Genomic DNA, 8437 nt, shown 5'->3' with positions numbered 1-8437 from the left:
TATAATCCATATATTACACACATGTATCCAACTTCTGAAATTCAGTATTTCTGGGGAACAAAAAGTTTAAATTCTAAGTGCTTGTGTTCTTATTTCATTGCCATTACCTCATACTTTGAATTGTGCGAAATGTAGTTGCTGAGGTGCACATTTTTTTTTTAATGCTAAGTTGTTCCATATTTTCAGTGGAACTAAGAGAAAAGAAAGAGCAAATTAAATAGTTATCTTCAAAGCACACCTTGCACTGAGCCAATGTGACCTGCAACCTACCCAGGGTGAGCTGCTGAATACAAATAACATCAATTGCTTAGAATCTGTTTCTTTAATTAGGAAAAAATATATATACATAAGGGAATATATGCAAATAAATGTAATACTAGTGTATGGCTTGTGGATGAATAGTATAATATATGTGTAGTCATAGCAATAGTCTTCTGACCTGAAATCTTAGTACTCGTTATACATGGCCCCAGCTGAAAAAAGGGTTTGAGCATATGCCCAAATATAAGCATTAGAATATGTATTATGCAAAAATGTTTTCAGGTAAGCATTAGTTGCAGCCTTCCATCTTCATTATCAGAGACAAGCTACAGAGTGCAGGCTGGCTACATTCAGAGGCCGAATGAAAGTGAAAGCTGAGTGAGAAAAAAGTTCAATCTTTTACTTCCCAGCTATAATATAGCAATCAGTAAGGTAATAATATAATTGTTCGAAATATGATTATACCATTTCTTTGGAGTCTGTTAAGTTCATTCAGATGTGTGTTTCATTCCACAGATGCCTTTAAAGTGCCTGAATATTTTTGGCTGGGGTTTTTGGTATTCTGTTCACTGTCACAGCAAAGTAACATAATCATAATGCCTGCATAAATCAACAGTCTTCATCACCTACAACAACCACCTCCCTTTTATTGAAAAAATGAAATAGATGAAAGCGCCAAAGGACATTCTGATTATTACCAGCACATCTGACAGTGCCAGTAGCATGAAGCCCATGCTAGGCTTTTTGGATCACATCACAGGCTCACATAGACATCGGATTGCTATTATAATGACTGACTGTAATGGGGGCTTTTTGTCATTTTAGTGCAGAAAGAGACACTTTGTTCATTACAAGGTTCAGGTGCTTCAGTGTAATGCAAAGAATTGATACTATATAGATAGATAATATATAGATAGATACTATATATATATAATTTTTCTTCCAGATGTACAAACAAGGGGAAATAAGGTTTGAAGATTTAAAATATTTGAAGGCCTATTATGAAAGGGAAAGTGTTCTTTCGCATGGCTGGTAGAGAAATGTCACTGATACAAAGATGAATCTCATTCAGCTGTAGACTGGCAAGTTTCTAGAGTCTGTGTAGGTAACAAGGAAAACAATTAGTAAATCTTTTAACAGTGAATATGCTATGGAGAGATAAAGGTGTTACAAGCTGCAAAAAAAATTTAAAAGCTTCAACTTTAGGTTTTTTTCTACCAACCATGATGTTAGTAAATTAGAAAGAGCTTTTGTTGTTCTCTGGGAAGTTTGCACTAATTAAAAGATGTTAATATGCACTGAAAGTGATGCTGTGTCCAGAAGTGGAAAAATAGCAAGACATGTGCAATGTTAAATGAGGCTCTTGAGTGCCAGAAACTGCAAGCAGGTGGTTAGAAATTCATAGAGAAACTGAAAGGACAGGTTTCTTTTCTCATCTGATTTCAGTACCTATACTTTTGAGTCAAAAAAGACTCAAAGACATTAAACATGAATCTTGGAAGAACAGGTGGAAGGAGCTTTTCTGTTCTTGGCCTAACTTCATGTTAATTAAAAGAAAAAGCTTTGGGGACTGAAAATCTATGAAGATAATTTAATGAAAAGGTTATGGTGGAAAGAAAGACACCCATTCAAGTAGGGGCTGAAAGCCTGACTGCTCAAATCATTGAACTATTTATTTTTGTCCTCTTTGCTTTTAATGATATATTAAAGCATTCTATAGTGCTGTGCGATCTGTATAATTTTTTGTATGCTACCTCAGGGAAATGATTTATGGGAATATCTGAAACAAAAATCAGTGACCTTCATCTCCTGTGCTTTATAGTAGGTGAGCTATCACATAAATAGAATGTACTTTGAAATCTGGCAAAACCAAGGACTAACTTGTAGAACAGTGGTTTGAAATTCAATCCAGAATTCTTCCTGTTCATCTCTTATAACAAGCTTTGATCTTGTGAGGCCTATATGCAACACTTCAGTTGGGATCTATGTCAATCTTTCCTACTTCCTTTTAGAAGCCATGTTTAGGCAGTGCATTACTAGCCCTTTCTCATTACCAGTTTTTTCCTATGCTGCTAAGCTGTATCATCTGCAAACAAAATGAATTAAACTGTCTTGGAAGAACACATATATGATTGCTGTACAAATTAATAACACAAGGCAATTGTGGCCGTGGCTTCATAGAATCACAAAATGGCCCAGGTTGGAAGGGACATCTAGGATCATGAATCTCCAACCCCCTGCCACAAATCAATGCTTTAATTTTGCATTCATGTCTTTCATGGGTTTAGCATTTCTCATCCTGCTTCATTCTTTCTCTGTGGTCTGAAATAGTTTTATTACTTACATATCAAGCATATCTTACTGCTATTTAACACACACTTTTAACTAAGCACAAGAATGCTTTATTTATTTTAGATCTCTGTAATACTAAAAATATGTAAATAAATCTTAGTGCAGGTTGCCTTTTTCTAGACACTGACCTTGCTGCCCAGACTAAAGAAATGCTTGGTTAGCTTAATGACAGTCTATTACTCAGAACTATAATAAAAAGAAGAAACACAAGCTTTAATCTGAATTTACAACAGTTATATAAAAATATGTGGATTTGGATAAAGCATAGGGTTGTCTGTAAAATGCAAGTAAATCTTAAAAACAAAAAGGAAATTTTTACACTAATTCAGAAATTAAATTGCATGAAGAGAATTTTAATTGGTAAGAGGTAGATGTTTGTATCAGTTATCATGTGAAATTTAAGTTGCTAACATTTTTAAAGTGATTGGTAGGGAGCATCAGATGCTGAATTTTTATACTCCCACAGTTTGTATTTTATTTGAGGCTCAGTAAAAATTTTCATAAACAATATTTTCAGTGTTATTGTTGTAATAACGTGCTGGGACATGTGGTGTTCTGTATTTATTAAACAACTAAATATTTTGTCATTCCCTATTAAAAAATACTGGACAAGTTCACAGAGAATTTTTACAAGCAGTCAAATGCTAAAATCCTGGAAAAACCTGTATGTATCTTACTGGGTTTTTTTAACTCTCACTTCCTGCAGAATGAACAGAGAAATCACATAGACCAGCTGCAGCTGCTACCTCTGTCCTCTCCAGCTGGTTAACACATAAGGATTTTAATTATGGGTTTCAGGACAGAATCACAGGGAGTTGATTTTTTGATCAGATGATAGAAATTCCATAGTATGTGCAGAGGCAAGAATAGATCGTACTAATGAAGAAGGTTCTGTAGAAAATACAGATATCTGTAGCACTAAAGGAAAAAAATAAAATACCACCACCAACATCTATTTCTTGAAATGGTAATAGAATTATAGATATCATCTCTTTTTATTGTTAATCTGAAAAGTTACACTTAACAGAAATTCATAAAATTCCTTGTTTTAAAATTATAAAATTATAATTCCAGAAGGACAGCAAAACCAAACCAAACTTGTTTGTTTTTCAATTTTTTGTCAGAACCAGAGGAAATTTAGCTATTAAAGTCTGAGTCCATGGATCCCATAGAAGTGACAAATAGATCCATGGACACTGACTGCCTGTCTCAGTGCTGACTGGCCAACAGACCTAACAAGAGACAACATAATGATTTTTCTTGATAGCTTTTCTTCAGTTTTCTAATCAATTGACTGAGGAAAATGTCTGCCTAGGGGAGTGCTGGGCTTTTAAAGAAGAGTCAAAAGAAAAACCTATTTTCCTTTTCTACAGTGCTGTATTATTGCCCATCTATGTGCTAGCTAGAATTTCACACTGCCAAATCTGATTGCAGGATCAAAGCTATAATTGTTTAACTTTATTCACAGGAAAAGCATTGCACATGATGTGATCTTCTTTATTCTGCTATCCCTTACATTTAAAATTTCCGGAATCTACAGAGAACTCGCAGGAACTTTGCTTTTTAAGCTAAAAATTTCTTTATACAAGTCATAGTGTCTCTTGAACTTTATCACCTGCAGAACCCAATATTTATGTTGCCGTGGCATGTTCTCGTGGGAAGCAATTGGCGCTAATGTGAGAATCACACTTCCCAACTCCTGCTCTTTTTTTTTTTCCAACCTCTAATTTACATTGGGGAACCAATGAAAAGCTGAACAGCAAACAAGAGTTTGCTGCACCTGATTGAAGTGGTGTTTGAATGGATGTGGTAGAGACTATGTGGATACTGTGGGGAAAAGTACCATGCAGGGACATATGTTTGTCTGCAGAGGACATCTGAAGAGGGACTGGAAGACTATGCTGCTTCTCCTCCCAGAAGACAATGGGGACAGTTTTCCTTTTCATTTTCTTCTTCTTTTGTGAGTTTTATTTATTTTTAATATATGTATGTATATACATACATATATATACACACACACACACACATCTCCCTTATAACGTATGTGAAATCAGTCATGAACATCTCCAATAAGTCTTTGTGTACATAACATGCCAAGGAAATAAACTGGAGCAGAATGCAATCACTTCAAAAATTCATCTTGAAATCCTCCAGCACTATTCAGTATACCTGTGATATTACCGTATTTCAATGGCAAGTGATAGCTTGATGTTGAGCTAAACTTTATGTTCACCTATATTCTGAAGATAGATTTTTGTCTCTGTGACTTATATTACACATGTAAGAGTTCAACTACCATTTGTGACTTGCAGTGTAAATACTATGAGTGACAGCTGGAAGCAGTATGAAAAGTGCCTGTACATTGTGAAAATGATTGCTTACCACTCCATCTAGAGCTGCAAATTTCAGAGTAACAGAGCAGGTGTTTCACTAACTCTTTAATGCTCCATTCTCTCTGAATCTAATTCAGAGTCAAAGTAATGTTTTAAATACAAACATTTCTGAGGAACAACATTAAATAATAAGCACATTTGTCTTTTGCCAAAGCTTATAGAATTAAATGGAGTATGTAAGCCTGAATATTATTTATTGTGCTTTTTTTTTTTACTGTACTGACTGAGGGATGAAAACACAAGAGCAGATAAAATTATATACCCCAGCAGCCAATTATTCTTAAAGAGAAAATATGAAAGAAAGCATTGTTATTCTTACATTCTGTTATTATTTGTCATTCAAATGACCGTGCCTCTCCAAATATTTTAACACCCAAATATGAAAGTTATACTACTGTTTGTACTGTTCAAACTTTAAAGATAACTTGGTTGAGTATCCTTAAGCAATATTCTTAATTTAAAAGTAGTTTTGGACAAGAGCTTGCATCATTTCCAGCAGAAGGAGACTGTAATGTATCCTGTATCCTCAGGGCAATTATTTTTTTTCCTCAGGGAAAAAAAACAAACACATCTGATGTGTGAGAATGGATGCCACAGGTGGAGAGAATGAAAAAGGAAGAAATTTCATCATAGGAATGCCAAGGTGGTTGTTTTCATCAAGGAGATTAACTTGAGCCATGTTGAAAGGAGCCTGGAAGACATTAATGTGTGATGTTACCAACAGTATTTGGTAAGTATGAGTAAAAATGTAAACACAGATATATTTTACTTTACACTATTCAGCAGTTTCTGTCACTTTGTACTGGCTGTCTATGGCTTCTGGGAGGGTATATATAGAAGCTAACCTTCAGGTAAGCTCTTACAGCTCCCTATAGACAGTTGAGGAGTCCAAGAATCTTTGAATAATCCTATTAAATGCCACCAGATACATAGGGTCGTGAGATTCCCTTTACAAACATCTATATTAGGTCAAAATTAGATGTGAATCACCTTTATTGGTTGCATTAATTTGCATTATTTTTTGACAGAAGGAGCTACTGATAAGTCAGCACAAAAAATTCTGTTTGTTAATCTACTTGGGTATACAGATGTTAGGATGTGATAGAACCCCAGGGAGCAGCAGCACAATGCTGTGTCAGGGGAGGGTCAGGTGGAATGTGAGAAAAAGGTCCTTAGGCAAAAAGCTATGGGCACAGATCAGACTTCCCAGAGCAGTGGGCATGACCCCAATCTGCTGTAGTTCAAGCAGCATTTGGACAATGCTCTCCAGCCATATGGAATATTCTCTGTGCCTTCATGAATGTCGCTGTACAGCATACAACAGCAGAGTCTGAGGAAAACTAGCTTATCAGTATTGGCAAAGCTCTTCAGTATGACTGTGGCATGCTGCATCTTTCACATTGTCCATCTCCTCATAGCACATGAGCCTGGGAAACCTGTGCCTGATATAATATCACAGGCTTTAATGTCTCAGGGTGGCAAAGGAAACAACAGATGAAGCTGTCCATGCCACACAGGGAGATTTTGAATGATCAGCTTCTATGTCATATGTCATTTTGCTGGTTTTGAACATTGTACTAATATCTTGCAGAGCTTTAAGGTATCTGCTGAGTGCTCCTACAGAAGGGGAGCTGCTAATTTGAGCAGGATATATTATATCTGGTTAATTTTATAGACTACATTGAAGAGCAGCTTATGTCTTTGCAGAATAAAATCCCAGTTTAAATCTAACTCTCTGGTTGTTAGTTTAGAAGCATGGAGACACATTTAATTGGCTTGCATTGATTGTTTGAAAGTGCTTATTCGTTTAATACAGTGTTTCGACAAAGCAGCAGATTTCTGTTTCCTTTCAGTAACTGAAAAGAAAGGTAATTACTAACAGAATTCTATCCAACTTTTCCACTTCCCTGTATATGGATGTAAAAAAAAAAAAGTGCACTTGTATACTCTAGTTTTTAAGCTATGAACAAATTGGAACAAAAAGAAAGCCAAATACACAACAGTAAACTTTAACTTGTTTCTTTGCTAGGAGGGGTTTCATATTTCTGTGCCCCAAGGAAATACCACTGATTCTGAAATGAGTTAACAGCAGTGCACCAAGAGAATGAAAGCATGGGAGCCTTCAGTATCTCCTACGTTCATTAAGCATTTATAAAATATTTGCAGAGGTGTGGATAAATAAAATAGCTCTTGGTCTTCCTTCAGTCTTGAGAAGCATTTCAGAGGAGGAAAGAGAAAAATGAACTGGTCTGAACATTTCCACTCATTCATCTTTGGAACAACTGCTACACCCCTGAGCTTTGCTGTTAGGAAACAAAACAGGTCTGCTGGCCGTTTCCAGGGTGAGTAACCAGTCCTTTGAAGTCCCAAGCTCTAACTTAGCAAGTACTTCTTCATACAATACATTCACTGTAATGTCATATCCCAAGTTTATACCTAAAACTTATGCAAGGGAAAATAGACTTACTGTTACTTCAGTGGTTAGTTAATAGGAATTTTCAGAGTTCCTAACATGGTAAGTTCTGCTTCTATGCAAACTTTCAATAGTAGTGCTCACTTGATTAATGCTGTTTGTTCTATTTTTATGCCATGCCTGCTGGCTTCAAATAAATTACACTTTGACACCTTAGGATCTGTACCTATCTTTCTCTATTTCTTCTTCACACTTTTAATTGACATCTCTATTGAACTATTGATAACAATATCCACTAAGCTGTTATGTGGACTGTACTGAATTATTGCTCAATATATTATGAAACTTTCAGTTCTACATGTGCCACATACTGGGTTGGACCTTTGCTGAAAGGGACATTTCATGCTTAAAAAAATATGGACTCCTTAGAGGTATTATTATTGTGTCTTTGTTCTTTGAAATATAGGAACAGTGCTTTTCTGTATTCTCACTGGCATCTACGTCATATCTGTGGGTGAATGTGATTCTACATTTATAGTATCTGCTTGCCACAAAGACATAGAATACTTGGCAAATGTAATACGATATTTTAAGATTTTATAAACATGTAGTAACCTAAATAAAATGCCCAAATATTGGCTAGAATATAGTTGAAGTAATTGGGTAATAAGTAATAATGTGTAGTCTCTGTTCTGATAAGTAATCTAGAGTTCTGCCATGGACCCAAATGAAAAAGTGGACTTAAGTCATTGTTAGTCATGTGGGTAAGTGAGAAGAAATTAATAGATTTTAAGTCCACAAGCACTAGCAGTAGGAAAGAATCATGCATATGATCCTACAGAAGCTTCCCCCAAGAGAGGCATAGATTTTGAGTATATTGACTAAAGCACAGCTTATGTGGTACTTCCTATGATAACTTACTCCACTGATTAATTGCCCTCACTGTTAGAAAGCTCCACGTTATTTCCAGTTTGCATTTGTCTGTCTTTCAGCTCTTCACTGCTGCTTTGTATTATGT

This window comes from Excalfactoria chinensis, chromosome 4 (genome assembly GCF_039878825.1).
Source record: "Excalfactoria chinensis isolate bCotChi1 chromosome 4, bCotChi1.hap2, whole genome shotgun sequence".
In the NCBI taxonomy this organism is placed as follows: Eukaryota; Metazoa; Chordata; class Aves; order Galliformes; family Phasianidae; genus Excalfactoria; species Excalfactoria chinensis.
This window is presented reverse-complemented; position numbering follows the sequence as displayed.